The sequence below is a fragment of a genome, unplaced genomic scaffold (genome assembly GCF_019419815.1).
Source record: "Pyrus x bretschneideri cultivar Hongxiangsu unplaced genomic scaffold, Pyrus_bretschneideri_v1 Contig1, whole genome shotgun sequence".
Classification (NCBI taxonomy): domain Eukaryota; kingdom Viridiplantae; phylum Streptophyta; class Magnoliopsida; order Rosales; family Rosaceae; genus Pyrus; species Pyrus x bretschneideri.
This window is the reverse complement of record NW_025999390.1, coordinates 9,384,585-9,402,554: the sequence shown is the minus strand read 5'-3', so window position 1 is coordinate 9,402,554 and position 17,970 is coordinate 9,384,585. Positions and strand designations below refer to the sequence as shown.

Sequence of the window (17,970 nt, the reverse complement as noted above, 5' to 3'; positions counted from 1 at the left end):
AGACAATGCATTCAAGTGCCTGGCCCTACTGATGAGTGATGATATTATGTAGAAGAGAAAAAAAGTGATGAATGGTGATATTCTAGTGTGGTTGAGTTCATACTAAATGTATGGACTCTAACAAACAACCAATTAAAATATGACATCTAATTTGGACATTTAATTAAATGCTTATTAATATTTACGGTGCGGTACAGGTTTCAGTGCGGTTTTCAAAAGCCAAAACCGAAACCAAACTGTTTCCTACTTTGAGGTTTGGTTTCAAAACCGAAATTGTTTCAAAATCGCAAAACCGAACCGTTCAGTGCAGTCCGATATAGTTTGTGTTTCGGTTTTAAGTGTCCACCCCTACATCCCTATATATAATTGATGATGATTCGTGGCGCAAAAAAAAAAAAAAAAAAAAGGTTAACAAAGTTCTCCTATATGGATATGATGGGCTATCTATTTGGTTGTAGTTAGGGATGACAATTCTAACCATTAAACCCAATAACCGCCCGAATGGAACGGATTTGGGTATGGAAGTTTGGATATATTTTGGATATGGGGAAAAACCGTTTATATTATTAGGTTATGATTTTGGATATGGTTATAGCGGTTCCCAAACCGTATCCATAACCGAATCCAACCCGAATAGTAAAAAATGTAGTTTATATATAATATAATAGTATAATATATATATGTATGTATGTATGTATGTATTTGTATATTCATTACCCTGAGAATACAAAAGTTGCATTTTGTAGGAAAGTAAAATTTTGAATCAAAATCAATGAAAACTCAATGGTGCTTATGGGAGATATCAAAGACAAGTCAAAATCGTCAATGTTTTAATTTTTATACTCAACAAGATCCATTTATTGGAACATTTATACATCAAATGTCTCAACTGAACGAATATATTTTTTTATTGACGAATATGGATATACCCGTTAACCAATAGGGGTATGGTTATGAATTATACATGATGGTTAATTTGCGGTTATGGATATAGTTAATTTTCATGGTTATAGGAATAAATATAGCATTTCCATTTCCAAACCGAACCGTTGCCATCTCTACAATTACTTATGCGACGGGTGTGGTGGCAATGTAGTGGTTGGTAGGGTGGGAGGGGAAGAAGAAGAAGAGCTGTACATCTTCTTCTTCTTTTTTTTTCTTTTTTAAGTTTTTAATTACATAAGAACAAAATTACTTTTTATTATTTAAATATTTTAATCTACATGGCAATATTTATTAAACTTTTGAGACCTAATTTTGTGTCACGTCAGTACTTAATAGATTTTTGACAGAGTTGTGACGGAATGACAATATTAATTTGCGACATCCATTTTAGAAACTACATTAATAGATTTTCAATTCAAGGACCGTCTCTTGATGGAGTGGGTCAATTTTAAAGACCATTTGTGATAAAAACCCATTAAAGTATTTTTGCAAATAGTGAAATTTTGGCTTATGAAAATGAATAAGGATCCTCTCTGGATCCTCTTTGTGAGGATCTTGGAAATCCTCAAATCGTGTCTGTTCATCGTACATCGTGTGATCAGTTTTCATCAGATATGTTCATATTTAATTTTAAATAAAAGTATTTAAAATGATTTCTGACGCAACGATGAACGGACACAATTTGAGAATCCTCAGGATCCTCACAAAGAGGATCCTCATTCTATGAAAATGATCCTTTTTTTTTTATTATTTATTTTTTGGGAAGCCAATGTGGCCTATGAAATGGTGGAAAACATAGTTAGAACAAACATTTGGACAACTTCTACTATTATACAAAAACACTTCAAGAGCTTAATTAATTGGTGAAAAAGATACCTCATCTATTCACTTGTTATGTTTTAGTCAATTCTTAATTATGAAACTTCTTTAGTGTTACAGAGTATATTATGTTTTTTCTATAAAGTATTGAGTTTGAAGTTGTTTTAAGTGTGCTGTTTTCGAGGACTTGCATGTAAAAACCTGTAATTACTACCTCAAGTACTAAGCATTAACAATGCAAGCCATCCTAACATAGTAACATTGGCAACAGTTGACACTAGACAAGAAGATAAAAGAACATAAACTAGTATACAATTTCACCTAAGAAGCTAATCTGGTTGAGAATCTCGTCTGGACTTTGTCCCCATGGTCCTGGCTAGCTCGGAATCCAAAGACTAGAGTATGAACTTTGAATAAAGAGCAAAGCGATTTGCTTCTGATTAGCTCAAGGGAAATGCTAAAGAGTCTCCTTAGCATTTCTCTTAGTTCAAACTACTCACTAGGCAGGTGGAGTTCCGTGAACCATTTAATTGGACCTCGAGGGCCTTCATGCGAGATCATGGGTCAGTCCAAGGCTATTAAATTTTACATTAACTAGCATTTTTCCTTTTCTTTTCCACTTTGGTTTTAATATTGTCATATTCACTAGTGTCATGATTTAATAGTATTCATCTTTATTGATGAGTGATATAATTTTTTGGCAAAGTTTTAGAAAGACTGTCCAAATAGTTCAATACAAATATTATTGCATACTTAACCACTTGCTAGTCCAGTAAAAGTAGGAATTTATCATAAAAGCTGTGGTGCAATCAGGAATGAAATCATATAATTATAAGTTGTAAATTGTTATGTCAAACAGCGGATGTGAGATTTTCAACATCTCCCTCACATGGGACCACGGTCACACGGGAAGACACGTTGGCGAGGAAAGACAAGCACGTAAATACTACACTATTAGAACATACTTATTAATTAGGGTTGTGTACGGGTTTAGATAAACCCTGCTTTGATATCATGTCAGAGTTTCAGAAAGATGAGCCAAATAGTCAAACACTGATATTGTGACCCACTTAACTACTTGCTGGTTCAACATGAGTGGCGTTTAATCCTAAAAGGCTTCGACATAATTAGGAACGGAGCCATGTCATAAATTAGAAATTATTTTGTCAAACTCTTGATGTATAATTCACCTTATGTGATTGACAAATTTGTACCACATTATTAAAAGATAAAAGATTGAACTTAAGGCCTCAACAATAGATGTGATTATTAATTGATTGAGCTAAAATTCATCGTAAGAGTACCTTAATAATAGATGTTAGACTGAAATGGATTTAGTTATTTGTGCAGCTTTTGTTTGCTAAAGTTTTGCGATTTTGGATTTATTGGTTTTGTTATCCTATTGCTATATGTGATACTGTATACTACTTTACCCTAAGAAGACAAAAGAATTTGAAATCTGAACATGTTGAAGAAGAATGCACTAATCACTATGGCAATCCAACTGCTTGCAAAGCATTAGGGAAAACATTAGGAAAGTATTAGGAAAAGCATCATTCAATATGTCCATCATTTGGTCATCATCAACACGGTCAGATGAAGAGAGTTCATGCACAAGTATCCCACTGCCAGAATATGTTGCCGATATAATTCTCCATGATCATTCCAATTGCTATATGTGATATTGTACACTAATTTACGCTAAGAAGACAAAAGAATTTGAAATCCAAACATGTTGAAGAAGAATGCACTAATCATTAGGGCAATCCAGTGCTTGCGAAGCATTAGGAAAAATATCATTCAATATGTCCATCTCTTAGTCGTCATCAACACGGCCATATGAAGAGAGTTCATGCATAGGTGTTATACTGCTGGAATATGTTGCCGTTGTAATACTAATACTTCATGATCAGTCTAATTGGAGTAAATGTGTACCATCCCATTCATATACAAAAGATATTGGACTTCGTCCAGTATCACCTAAATACAGTTGTTACATTTCATGCAAGGACATCTTATACGATTATGAGCACCAACACGGTTGTTTGCAAATTGAATAAATTTGCCCATTCGATCCGAATATTGGTCTTAACTTCTATCTTGCAATTTGATCCACTTTTTTGCCCATTGTGACTATTTTTAGAGAATTTAGTCATCATAATAATTTGATACGCTTCATCTCCCCCTTATGCTTCTGGTAACGATGCTATCCTATTCGAAAGTGCACTTTATGTGTTGCAATTTAGGATTCATATGACTATTTCTGATCGTAAAAAATTATGCAATATCTCCCTTAGGTTCCCAAGTGCACGACGTAGACATTATAAACAAACTAGTATGCAATCGAAGAACATTAAGGGGATACAATCGAATTTTTTTACAGTCCAAACTTAGCCACGTTAACCGCAAACACTAAACACATAGTAGCGCACTTGCGAACTGTCTGGACTGGATATTTAAGAATTAGTTCGATTGCAGAGCCACATACTGCGTCGACACGCGTATCCAACAGACTTTCAAACAGGTCTAAGGTTTTTTCGAATTTATTATACGAAGTCAATCAATATAATAAACTTCATATAAATGGTTATGAAATATTAACAAACTTTACACAACATCTTAGGCTAATGCTGTACAAATTAAATTCGCCTAAGCTATATATATTTCAGTAACTTAGGCCGCATACGCATGTGTAGGCTGTAGGCATATGCAGAGACTTCGCTTGTGCCTCAAACCAATCTTTCACAGGCCACTTTATTATTTTCTGATTTTCGGGATATATGATGAAAACTAATAAGTGATAAGGGTGGGTGATATTTAATGGGCGTCTTTATCTTTGTCTCCCTTCCATTTTGCTGGGTGTCCTTTCCCCTGCCCCTTCCCTTTCACTACACCAACGTAGCAGTTCCAACCCACCAAACACCACACCAACACTCCAATATATAAAACCCTAAGTTAAATCTAAAGGCTGAGATTAAGATTGAATCACATTATACGTGGACCCAACGGCTGAAACAGGAGCAACCGCAATGGAGAAGTGGCCAATGGAACTTTTGATGCCAACGCATTTACAGACCCTTCTCAGCACAACATTCCACAACTAGTACTAAGTTAGTGGTGTAACTTTGACAATTTTCAAAGGAGAAATGTTAAGGAAAAGCTCTCAAAAAATAAAATTTTCTATGAACTCACTGTCGCCCCATGTTTTTAGCACAGTAGTTTATAATGTTACTATGAAAATGTGCCGTCTTAGTAATCCAACTTTTAAAAAAGTTTATTTAACATTTTTCTTTGCCTAAATTATATTTTGCATCATCAAGTTTGAAAAAAATTGCAACATAATATAACATTTTTAAAACATTTCAATCACATACATTTACTTACATTTCATTGCAATTCTATACATCCGTTAAAAATTCTGTTATTTTATAGTTCACTGATGACATGGTAAAATATAAAGTTCATATTTGAGCTGACATGTATGCCACCTTGTTCCACATGGCCAAACAAATAATAAAAAATACTTAACTATTCAAAATTATTTGAATTTATTTAATATTTTATTTAAAAATTATAAATAAAATAAATAAAGAAAACAACTTAGAGGTACGTCTCGTTCGTATGAACTTTGATGTGTTCTTCCTTTCCTCTGCCAAACACTCATCCTCCTTCGCTCTCAACCTCGAGGGCAACGGCAGCTCTAACGGCCTCCATGCCTTCGTCGCCGAGGTTGGCCTCGTGCTTAAAGAATGCCTCTCGTTTTCAATTTGGTCAAACAACAGACCCCCAATTTCAGGGATTCCCCCACCACGCTTCCAATCCCAATCGACGTTCTGAACTTCCGAGATTTCAATTGCCTTCATCTGAGTCGCCGAGCTTCGATTCCACTACAGCAAAGATCCAATATTTTCTCAATTTCGAAAACGGAAGAAAGAAACCATCTTTCCCACGTTCTCTGCAATTTCTGGGTTTACCTTTATACTGGTGCTACACAGACAGACCCTCTTCGCCTCCCACTTCTTCACAGCCTCCGACCGACAGAAGCAAGCTTGTGTTTTTTTACCACAGGCAGCCGTTTGAACTGGAGGATTTGATGTGGGCACTAGCGGAGATGTTGGGGAAAGAGAGCCTGGGGCGGTGTACAAGGCGGTGCTGAACGACGGGAGCACCATGGCAGTGAAGCGGCTCAAGGATGCTGTAGTGGTGGTGATGGCCGATGATGGCGACGAAGATGACGACTGGCCAATTACCTCTCTCGTAATGGAGTCGAAGAGAGAGATGCAGAATTACAGGTGCATGTTGAAGGGGTGGGCCCATTTAACATAAAAAAATTATATATTTTGTCATATTCATTTGTTTTATGAAAAATTTAATTACCACGTCATTAGTTAACTGTAATCTTAACAAAATCTTTAACAAAATTTTTAACGGAAGTATAAAATTTTAATAAAATGTAAATAAAAATATGATATTGAAATGTTTTAAAAGTTGTTGTATAAAATTGTAATTCTATTCAACTTTGAAGGAGTAAAATGTAATTACATTTTTTCTTTCTAAAGCAGTGGTACTGCTACAAATTGGACACGTAATTACTAGTGGTACTAGTTAATTACTTTTGGTACTTAAATGTCGGGACATGATTCAGATGTGGATGGATCGATGACAGTCCTTTAATCCACCAACCAGGCTTTCACCATCAATAATGGAGACCAGAAATCAGCCCCCCTGCTCAAGTCCTGATGAATTGAAAGATTCCGCGTGTATACATAGTGGATTATCCTGGCAGAGAAGGCATTCACATAGCATTCCGAATTCAAAACCCTAATAAAAATGTGATATTACTCGAGTGAAAGGAAAAGCTGCTAGGCTGACCATGGCAGTTGGTGGTGTAACTAATTAGCTATATATATGTATTTGTGTATATTAGAAAGCAGAAAGAAACCTGTAGGTTAAGCTGAGCGTAGTTGACAGAAGAGAGTGAGCACACACAGGCAGCAATTGTATAAAATCATACCTTTGGGCGGTGCGTGCTCACATCTCTCTCCGTCAGCTCCTATCTGCGCGCTCGCTGGCCTTATTTCACCACATATAGTCAACGTTTCAAAACCTTAATTTCTCATCAACGCCCCTTCTCTTCCCGCAAAGGAACGGGAAATTAAACCAGGCCAGTCCCAGGCCCAGCCCCTTCTACCTTCCCAATTCTCCTTCCAGGTGTCTTTCTCCCAACCCTATATGTATATATCTGACATATATGAAACAGATAGCTAGATACCCTCTGATTCCCAGCTCTCACTTTTCAAGTTGTGTATATATTTATAGATGTGTGTGTGGATCAGTGTATGTGTTAAAATTAAGACATATGACATGACGATACAGGTTTTGGGTTTGTTATTGTTTTTATCATCCTGTTCTTACTTACTAACAGGTGTCCTCCAGTTTATGATCCGACCTTTTGGAAACGTACCAGACCTTAGGTGGCTCACTGCACTTCACAATCTCAAAGGAACGAAATACAAGATAAGTTATTCTAATGTATTTATTTCCTATTTTATTAATTTTTATTGAATTTAAAATTGTAAAGAATGGCTATGGTATTTATAAGAAGATAAATTTTTAAACTAAAGTTTATAAATCAAATAATGATTAATTAAATGTTAATTAATGTTTTTATTTATTATTACTGATACATCATTTAAATTTAATTTAAAATTTTAGTATTAACTATAATTTTAATGCTGGTAGACGGTCTGGTCTCTGGAGTTTGAAAGCGTGCCTTTTGATTGTCCCGTGCTAGATCTTCAAATAGTTTGAAGAGGACGGTTTGGGGTTCTTTTGTTTCTTCAAGGTACGCCTTCTTTTTGTTATCTTACTGTTCAATTTTTCATGGAAATTCCCGCAGTTATCCTTTTTTATACTAAATTATTTTATGAGAACCCTCCGAATCCCTCTTCTATTTTCATGGAAATTCCTGCAATTTTTCTTTTATTTATTTTCTATGAAAATCCTCCTCATCCTCCTCCTCTCTTCTTCTTCTTCTTCTTCTTCTTCTTCTTCTTCTTCTTCTTCTTCTTCTGCTTCTTCATGCAAGCTTATTTCTCTGTGCATGTCATATAAAAACTGTAAATTATCATATAAGTGTACATTGAGCTCTTCTCCCCAAATCGGCTGATAAAAGGAAATATAAACCCTAAGGTCAGAGCTCTGCTAAATATGGACACATGTTACTCTTTTTTATCTGGCCAGATCTCAGCTTTCTTTTGTTTTTGTCATAAGTGAGATTCTTAAATCAAAATTCCTTTCAGAGAAAAAAAAAAGGAAAGGTGTTCTGTTATGGAAGCATGTATAATTAAGTTTGTTTTATATCGTTCTTTTCTTCTGATTAATTTACTTATCATTCCCTTTTAATTAATTATATTTGGTAGGAAGTACAAGTGTAGTACTTGTTGATGCTTTGGTGTCAGTGAGTGGTAGCAGATCTGCTTCCATTAATTTGCCGCAGGTTTAATCATCAAGGTACGTATCAGTTGTAATCTCCTTGATTGTACTTCTGTTTATCGATTTCTTTTCTGTTTCGTACTGTTTTTTTTTACATATGTTCAAATTTTTAATCTGGATATTTGGTTTTTGGGAAGAAATACTCGTTATCTTCATGCTTTTGGCTTAGTTAAATATGTTGGTTTAGTTAATGTAATGGGTTAGGTCAATTACTAGTTGATGATAATGAACTTGAGTCATGGACAATGGATTTAAGAATAAATTACAAATAGCAAGCATCACACTGGATGCCCTCTTTTCAAGACTGGTTTGAAGAACATTACATATCTAATCCGTTTTCCATGTGAGGTTTAAGTTTTTATCAGATTAATGATTACAGTTGACCTATCCCAATTCCTGATAGGATACCCAAATTGGAGTGTATAAGTAAATTGTAGGAGCTCAAGGGTTCCTTGTTAATTAGATGTTTGACACTTGTTTCAGATTAGAAGATTAGTTGTTGTGGTGGTGGGTGTTAATAATCGGTTAGAAACTTAGCTTGCAAGTCTGAAGTCTATATACATACCAGATTAATTGTGCAGAGCAGGTTGTTATTGAAAAAAATATGGTTGTTGATTAATTTCAGAGAGTTTCTATTACATATGATTGAAGGTCTGGACGAGGTTCATATTAAGGCCAATTCTAGGTTTGAGCACAAAAGAACAATTTAATAAATATTTGGAACAAATGGTAGGTCATCTATGATGGAAGATTTATATTCCTAACTTATATTTTTATATTTGAGTCCAAAAATAGTGGTGGGCTTGAGTGTTTGGTTTTCTCTTCCAATGCACATTGTTAAGATTGGGTCAATGCCTTGGAATAGAAAACATTGGAGTCAAACCCACATTTCAGTTTTAACAATTAAGGTATGTGCCTTAGAAGAGAAAACATAAAGTCAAAACTCTCAATGTGATTTTTAACAATTTTGGTTGGGGTCAAAACTCATCTTATGTTCCTTGGTCGAAAAGCATTTTTTTATTGTTGGCATGGGATCCACCTTAGACTCCAAATTAGAGTCACATATTAGCTGAAAACTTACATATAAGTCCTAAGTATCTAGTGAATTGGAGATGTTTGATTCATATCTAGACTCAAATATGAGATTCGAGTAAAAAATTTCTAGTGCATTGGAATGGCCCAAGTCTCATGTGCATTGGCGAGTCCTTGCCTCTCATTTTTAGACTCAAATATAACATTATTTGAGTCTAAATTTTCCGGTGCATTGGAGATGACCTAACATTTTAGCTTTGTTACATAATATTTGGCAAAGTGATATTCTAAACTACTTTAATCTACTAGGACGGGGATTTATACTTAGGTGCAATGGGGGATTCATACTTAGGTACAATGGGGGCGGATATGTTGTCCTAGCCAATTAGCCTAACCCACATCTTCTATTTGGGCATAACTAATGGCTTAATTATCTCTGGTCCAAAATAAATGGCTTGAATATGCCTTTGGAAAATCCTTTTGATTGAATTCCCAAAGTTTGAGCTTTTTTACCTTGTTTGTCAAAATTTTCTAGAGTAATTTATGCACTAGTTAAAATATTGTGTTTCTTTTTGTCTTGAAATTACTTTTCTTATATTACAATTTGGACTTATGTGTAACTCTAAATATAAGTTCGGGTTTTTTCTGTTATATTTGTTAACATGCATGTAGCCCTTTCAGATATCTTTGTTTTAATTCATTTCCTATATCTATTCATCTCCATGGTATTTCAGTAGGTTTGTTCTTGCTTTTCTGTTATATTTCTATCCATGCACACTGTTCTTAATTACATGTTTCTATCACTTTGTAGTGAAGGTTTGATCCTCCTTTTCTCTGGTACTTGATGGGTTTTGTTGCTTCCTAGAATCTTAGTATTGGAAGTGACATATTCCAAATACTTTTCCATGCCAATCCTAATATCATTATATTCATGGATTCAATTTTATTGCCAGTTTATCTTTTATTATGCGCTTGAGAGAATCTTTAGTGTGCATGGTTCACTACCTTGAAGTAATTACTTGTATTGTTCTTTAAATTTTTTATTGTGGATATTTTGTTGTGAGAAGAAATATTTATTATGTTCATACTTCCGCATTAGTCACACACTTTGGTTTCTAGTGGGGGTTAGATCAATTACTAATTGGTGATGATGAACTTTTGGTTTCTTCTTCATTTCATTGCAATGAGAAGTTTATAATGAACTTGAGTCATGGAGACATATTAGTAAGCATCATATTGCTCAAGATGTGTGTTTTGAAGTTTTTAGAATATTGCACTTCACCCTTGCTCAAGGCTAGGTTTGAGAACCATCCAAATGTCATGAAATGAACGATTTTCCCAAATTGGTCCTCTAACTATTTGGTCTTTGTGGGCATAATTAAATGGCTTAAATTTCTGAGATCCGAAATAAATGGCTTGTATCCCTTTGGTATATGGTTTTAAGTTTCCCAAGCTTGGATATTCTGTAGTCTTTAACTTGTTTAATTAGTTCCATGAATTGTATGATTTGTTATAGCAGTTTATGCACCAGTTAAAGTATATTTTTTATTTATATTACAATGTGGATTGTGTTTAATTTAGGCTTGCGTGTAACTCCTAATATTAGTTTCGTTCCTATTTCTACTCATCGACCTTCTATATTTTTAAATTTTAACATGGCATTTGAGTATATTTGATCTTACGTTTTTGTTATGTTTGTATCTTTGCACACCGTTTTTGGTTATATGCGTACATCGCTTTGTAAAACCTAATTATTTCTAATGTAGGGTGGATTCTTCTTCTCTCCACTGTTTCACATATATCTTGCATATAATTCTCAATACTTGATGGTCTTTGTTACTTCCTAGAATCTTTGTATGTTCATTTCTTTATTTTTATTGCCTTTTCTCTTTTATGCTACGCCTAAGAAGGTCTTTAGTGTGGTTCATTACACCTGAATTAATTAATTTCCTTGCGTACTTCTCTTGTGGGTGGAATACAGAAGTGAGTTTTGGCAACAACTACAAATTAAAGTTGGCCGCCACTTCTTTAGTGTGGTTTCTATTTTTAATTAATCTTCTTCCTTCTGTTCATATCACCCATTTTCGTTAAAGTTTAATAAATTTTACATTGTTTAATCTTGATTAGTTGACTAGAAGTCACATCAGGAACATTTGTTTTGAATTGGGGTGCTCGCCCACCGCCGGGGAGGGGGGGGGGGGGGAGGAGAGAGAAGGGAGGCGTGTTTAAGCTCTTCGGATGAGTTGCAGTATTTCCTATTGTTGTTATGCAAGTTCCTCAAGAGGCTTTTGGGTTTAATGACTAGAACATTTGATAAACTAGGACGAGAATGAAATGCATAAACTCTAAATTAGTTCCATATCCGGCAAATACCAACGTAAAACATAAAGAAGTGGACATTTCTTGTTACTTATCAAAGTCTTGTTTCATGTGCTCCAAAAAGGGTCATTTTGGTGGCCTCGGTGATGAATTTGAAAAAAATACCCCGTCAGTATTAGTGTTGCCATCTCGCTTGCCTTTTTGCGACCTTCAATTCTGAACTCAACATTCAGGTTTGGCACTTTGCCACCTTTCAACCTTGAACACCACGATGAAAATTTTGTTCTCAGGATGGGGTGCGACATCCCAGTTTACCTTCAATCTCTGGGGCTTACCATTCTAAACTGTTAACTCATGACACAAATGGTAATGGTGTGTGGAACCTCATCGTCGTCTACTTTTCTAGGATGTCATAATAGCTGACGTGTTGGCTGTTAATTAGAAGTTGGTGCAATTTTGTGTTGGTTTCTCTCCATGTTTAGAATGTATGGGCTATATTAATCCCTCGTTTTTATAAATGTATGTTTAGTGTGTCTCTCCATCTGTCTCTCGAGTTTTCTATATTTGTTCTGACGTATGAACGTCCCATATTATATGATTTTCGTGCAGAACCGTCATGAAAGATGATGGGGTCAGGGATGGTGTGGAATGAAGCGGTGAAAAGGATTGCAGAAGCACAATACCAGGATTCAATCTCACCACTAAAAAGTTCAAAGGAAGATGGGCGGGCGATGGAATGCCCTGATATATAATCCCAGAGACCAAAACTGTTAGGCTTGGCACTATCAAACTCTATGATCATGAGAGTTTGAACACAAGATTTCGGGTGGAAACCACCGTCGAAAACTTTCCATGTTCAAACGGTCGAAAGGAATCTAGTGCTGGACGGCTAGCACTTAAAAAAATTGAGTCTAAGAGACAGCATCACTTTATGCTCATTCTACATGATCACATGATTGTAGTTAATTACTATGAATCATAAGTTAATCTTGCTACTAAATTGTTTTACCCTCTTAACGGCTGGGTTGGTAGATTTTGCCGAACTGCAGTTACGTTTTGTTTTTATTTCCAAACACTTATACCAATTGCCGTTTTGTTATCGTATTTCCTATAAATGTGTTTGTTGTAATGTAAGTTTTTTTAATAAAGTTTTGATAAAAAATTCTGTAAAGAACCAACTATTTATTATATGCATATTCAGCTGAGAAAACAACACAAAAAGAAGGCCAGGCCAGGCAGCATATGCATATTCATGGCCAGATCATCACACCAACGGTCCAACATAAACCCTAAGTTAAACATCCGATGGCTGAAACAGACAGTGCAACCGCAAGTGTCAAATTAGAGAAACATATCAAATGAGACTCTATGCATATTCATGACCAGATCATCACAACAACAGTCCAACATGAACCCTAATTTAAACATCCGATGGCTGAAATAGGCAGCGCAACCGCAAGTTTCAAATTAGAGAAGTAGATCAAACGAGACTCTTGAAGACAACGCAGCTACCAAAGTAAACATTGCATGAATATTAACTGTCATAGTGCAACTTCACCCGTTTAAAGTCGGCTAGACAATTATTATTCACAATATATTTTTTTTAAATTCACAATTAAATGAGATACAATTATTTAGTCTAGAAAAATACTATTCATGGTTGAATATATTGGCTTAGATATCTAGTAAGATTTTCTCATTCATTGTACATGTATGTCACCCGTAGAGGATGAGGACATGAGCCCGCAAATGATGAGGTGATATTTAGTATGTCAAACATTATTTTCTATTTTTTGGCTATCTAACAAACAAAAATAAACCCTAAGTGAAACATTCTATATCTGAAATGGACAGTGTAACCGTAAGTGTCAAATTAGAGAAATAGATCAAATGAGACTCTTGAAGACAACATAGCTACCTAAGTACACCATTGCATAAATATTAACTATCATAATGCAACTTCACCCGTTTAAAGTCGGCTAGACAATTATATATATATATTTTTTAATTCACAATTAAATGGAATACAACCCTTGATATAATTTGGTCTAGAAAAATACTATTCATGGTTGAATATATTGGCTTAGATATCTAGTAAGATTTTCTCATTCATTGTACATGTCACCCGTAGAGGATGAGGATGTGAGCCCGCAAATGATGAGGTGATTTTTAGTTTCTCAAATATTATATCTAATAGACAAAATTAAACAAAGGTGTGAGATGCTTAAAAAGGTGTGAGGTGCTCAATGAGTGCTGTTTTATCTAAAATGGCTTTGATATAATTAAAAATGGGTAATGCTAGGGAAATCACAATTTTTAACCAAATGATGTGTCACTAATAAGAAATAAGCACGATAATCAACATTTAATATAATCCAATAATCGACAACCACATAATTTAGTTTGCAAATTTGGTTTAAAAAATTTGGTCTTGCTAGCATTATCCAATAAGAATTGAGTCATGTAATCATAAAATTTTAAATTATTTTGTCAAAATTTTGATCTAAAATTTGACTTATGTGAATGACGCGTTTGTACCACGCATTATGGTGACTGAATTTAAGCCTTCAATAATTGAGGTGAATATTACTCGATTGGGCTACAAATTCATCGTAAAGTGCTCACATTATTTTATTTATTTATTGGTAGGGTTGTTTAATTGATTGTCTCTTGAATGGGTTGACGATCCCACCTTTGCCCCATAGAAGTCAATTTGACTCACTTTGCCCTTCAAATTATGTTTTTATGTTCCACGTGAGAGTATGATTTTCTCCCCTCTTATTATTATTCTCTTTCATTCTCTTCTCTCACACTCTTTTTTTTTTTTTATTCTCTATATAAAAAATTCAAAACAAGATGTAGACGTAGCGTAATCGCAACCATTTAAATAGGAAGAGATGAGAAGGGAGAGAGATTAAGAAGGAAGAGAATCCTACTCCTTTATGGTGTGCTCTGTCCACATAGTTAGATAATGATTAAGCTGAATTTTGGAGCTTAGTTTTAACAGTAGTTGTTAAAACTTAAATTTATGGGTTATTTTAGAATTTGTTAGTTTTGAGAGTTGTTTAGACTTGGTTAGTGATAAAGCTGAATTTTAGTAACGTGAGATTTTTATTTATTTGTGGATCTTTTTTTTTTGTCGGCTAAAATTTTGCAATTTTAGACTTGTTGGTTTTGTTATCCTATTGATTATGATACTAAGATGGTGGTAGAGAAAAGAAGTTAAAACTCGAACATTATTAAAATGTTGAAGAAGAATGTCCTAACTACTAAGATAATTCACCGTCTATAATTTTATTACCTAAGTGCATTTTTCGTCCTATTAGTGTGTAATGTTAAACTTTACTCATAAAAGTTTTGATGAAAAAAAATTATGTAAAGAACCAACTATTTATCATACGCATGTTCAACTGATAAAACAACACAAAAAGAAGGCCGGCCAGCGTACGGCATGTGTAGGCACAGGCAGAGTCGGTATATATGCTGAAAACTAATCAGGGGTGGGTGACTTTTAATGGAAGTCTTTATCCTTGTCTCCCTTCCATTTTTCTGGGTGTCCTTTCCCCTCTGCCCTTTCCCTTTCACTACACCAACGTAGCAGTGCGAACCCACCAAACACCACACCAACGCTCCAATATACATAAAACCCTAAGTTAAATCTAAAGGCTGAGATTAAGATTGAATCATATTATACGTGAATCTGACGGCTGAAACAGGCCGAGCAACCGCAATAGAGAAGTGGCCAATGGGACTTTTAATGCCAACGCAATTACAGACCCTCCTCAGTACAACATTCCACAACTAGTCTAAGCTAGTGGTGCAACTTGACGATTTTGGAGAAATGTTAAAGAAGGCTCTCCCAAAAGTAGAACTCTTCGTTAAGTGAGGACTCTCTCAAAAGTAGAACTCTTTATAGATCCTAATGTGTTTGGTACAATCTGTTAAAATATTAGCACGAAAATTATGATAAAAACATAAGATGACGGAGCCTATGGATACTCCACTTTTAAGAGAATTTCCTTGCAATTTTCTTTCCAAAGAGCTAGTACTACTATGAATTCGACATGGAATTACTAGTGGTATTGGTGAATTACTATTGGTACTGAGACGTAGATACAAGGACACGATTCAGATGTGGATGGATGATGAGTCCTTATATCCGCAAACCTGGCTTTTACCATTAATAATGGAGATCAGAAATCAACCGCCCTCCTTCCTCTGACGAATTGAAAGACTCCGCAAGTGTATATAGTAAATTATCCTGGTAGGTAGGGCATTCGTACTACATTTCAAATTCAAATTATCCTGATAGATAGGGCATTCGTATTGCATTTCAAATTCAAAACCCTAATGAAAACATGATATTCCTTAAGTGGAGGAAAGCTGCTAGGCTGACCATTGCACTTGGTGTAACTAATTAGCTATATATATATATATATTTGTATATATTATAAAGAAGGGGAAACTTGATATAGGTCCAATTTTTTGAGCTAATAGTAGGAATAGTCCAATTTATTAAAATAAGTCCAATTCCTTAAATCTTATTATTTTATTATCAATAATTATCTCTTAAATGATGAGATTTATTATAAAAATCAAATTTCTTCCTAATTATCTATTTGATTATTTATTTATTTTGTTCTTTCTTGTTCTTTATCCCATTTTAAACCTCATTAATAGATTTTAGTTTTTATTTTTATAATCAACCTATATCATTATATTTATCTACGTATTTGACAGATTCTTTTTTATAATCAAGTAAGATTCATGTGTCTTGCTTGTAGATATATTATGTTTTTTCTACCTTTTAGTTAAGGTTCATATCTTACTTATAGGTAAGATATACATTCATGTATTTGTTACTTGAGTTAAGGTAGAATGATTTGCAGATAGATTTATGTCAATATATTATTTTTTTGTTATAAGATATTCATTATATTTTTTGGAGTTGAAAATTCATAATATTAGAAAATTTTAATTGATTTTTAATACTTTTAGAAAATATAAAATAAGCATTAAAAAAATAAATACATATAATTAGGTAATTGTACCCACTCCTAAAAATCATCTATGTTTTTAAACCTGAATCTAAAAGCCCTAGAAAGAAAGAAGAGAACTGTAGGTTAAGTTGAGCGTAGATGACAGAAGAGAGTGAGCACACAGAGGCAGCAATTGTATAAAATCATACCTTTGGGCGGTGCGTGCTCACCTCTCTCTCTGTCAGCTGCTATCTGCGCGCTCGCTGGCTTTATTTCACCACTTAATTTTGGTAGTCAACGTTCAAAACCTTAATTGCTCATCAATGCCCCTTCTCTTTCCCACAAAGGAATGGGAAATTAAACCAGGCCAGTCCCAGGCCCCGCCTCCTTCTGCTCTCCCAATTCTCCTTCTTCCTGGTGTCTTTCCCTCCACCACACACACACACACACACACACACGCATATATGAAACAGATAGCTAGATACCCTCTTACTCCCAGCTCTTATTTTTCTTGTTTGGGAAATTTAGATGTTGTATGTATATTCATATATTTCTAGATTTCTGTGTTGATCGGCGTATGTATTAAAATTAAGACATATGACATACAGGTTTTGGGTTTGTCATTGTTTTTGTTATCCTGATCTTACTCACTAGAAGGTGTACTCCAGTTCATGATTTCGACCGACGTACCATACCATAAGTGGCTCACTGTACTTCACAATCACAAATGAATAAATTACAAGATAAGTTATTTTAATGTATTTATTTTCCCGTTTTAATAATTTTTTATTGAATTTAAAATTGTAAAGAATGACTATAGTTTTAACGTTGGTTGACGGTGTTGTCTCCGGAGTTTGAAGAGGACGATTTTGGGGGGATTAGGATTCGGATTAGGAGTCTATCTTTCTCTTTTTTTCATTTATTCTCCTTTTTTTCTTAAAGAAATTATTATTGGTATTCTAAATTTCACATTCTATTATCTAAATATTCTATATTTCGAAGAAAAAAATACATTTATAAAAAAGTACATAATAAAACTTTTAAAATATCAACAACATTTCTCTTTCTTAATTGTCTTTCTCTTTCTATATAAAATTAATATAGAAAATAAAGACACGCTTCAAATCGACCTCTTCAAACTATTTGACGGGACAAAACTATCAAAAGGCACGCTCCAAACTCACAGAGACCACACCGTCAACCAACATAAAACTACAGTCATTCTTTACAATTTTAAATTCAATAAAAAATTATTAAAACGGGAAAATAAATACATTAAAATAACTTATCTTGTAATTCATTCCTCTGTGATTGTGAAGTACAGTGAGCCATGTATGGTATGATACGTCGGTCGAAATCATGAACTGGAGGACACCTTTCT

The 17,970-nt window shown here is 34.4% G+C and overlaps 1 long non-coding RNA gene across 4 annotated transcripts; it reads left to right on the top strand.

The window, feature by feature from the left end:
- The first annotated feature begins 5,220 nt into the window (after positions 1-5,220).
- LOC103949086 lies at positions 5,221-12,714 on the top strand. Of its 4 annotated transcripts, none has more exons than XR_007258477.1 (4): positions 5,221-6,056; positions 7,190-7,609; positions 8,187-8,277; positions 12,220-12,714. It is a non-coding gene; the product is annotated as an uncharacterized LOC103949086 (long non-coding RNA). The 4 variants fall into 4 exon arrangements; XR_007258478.1 differs by having other exon boundaries at positions 5,221-6,071; XR_007258476.1 differs by lacking the exon at positions 5,221-6,056 and adding an exon at positions 6,769-6,975.
- The last annotated feature ends 5,256 nt before the right edge of the window (positions 12,715-17,970 follow it).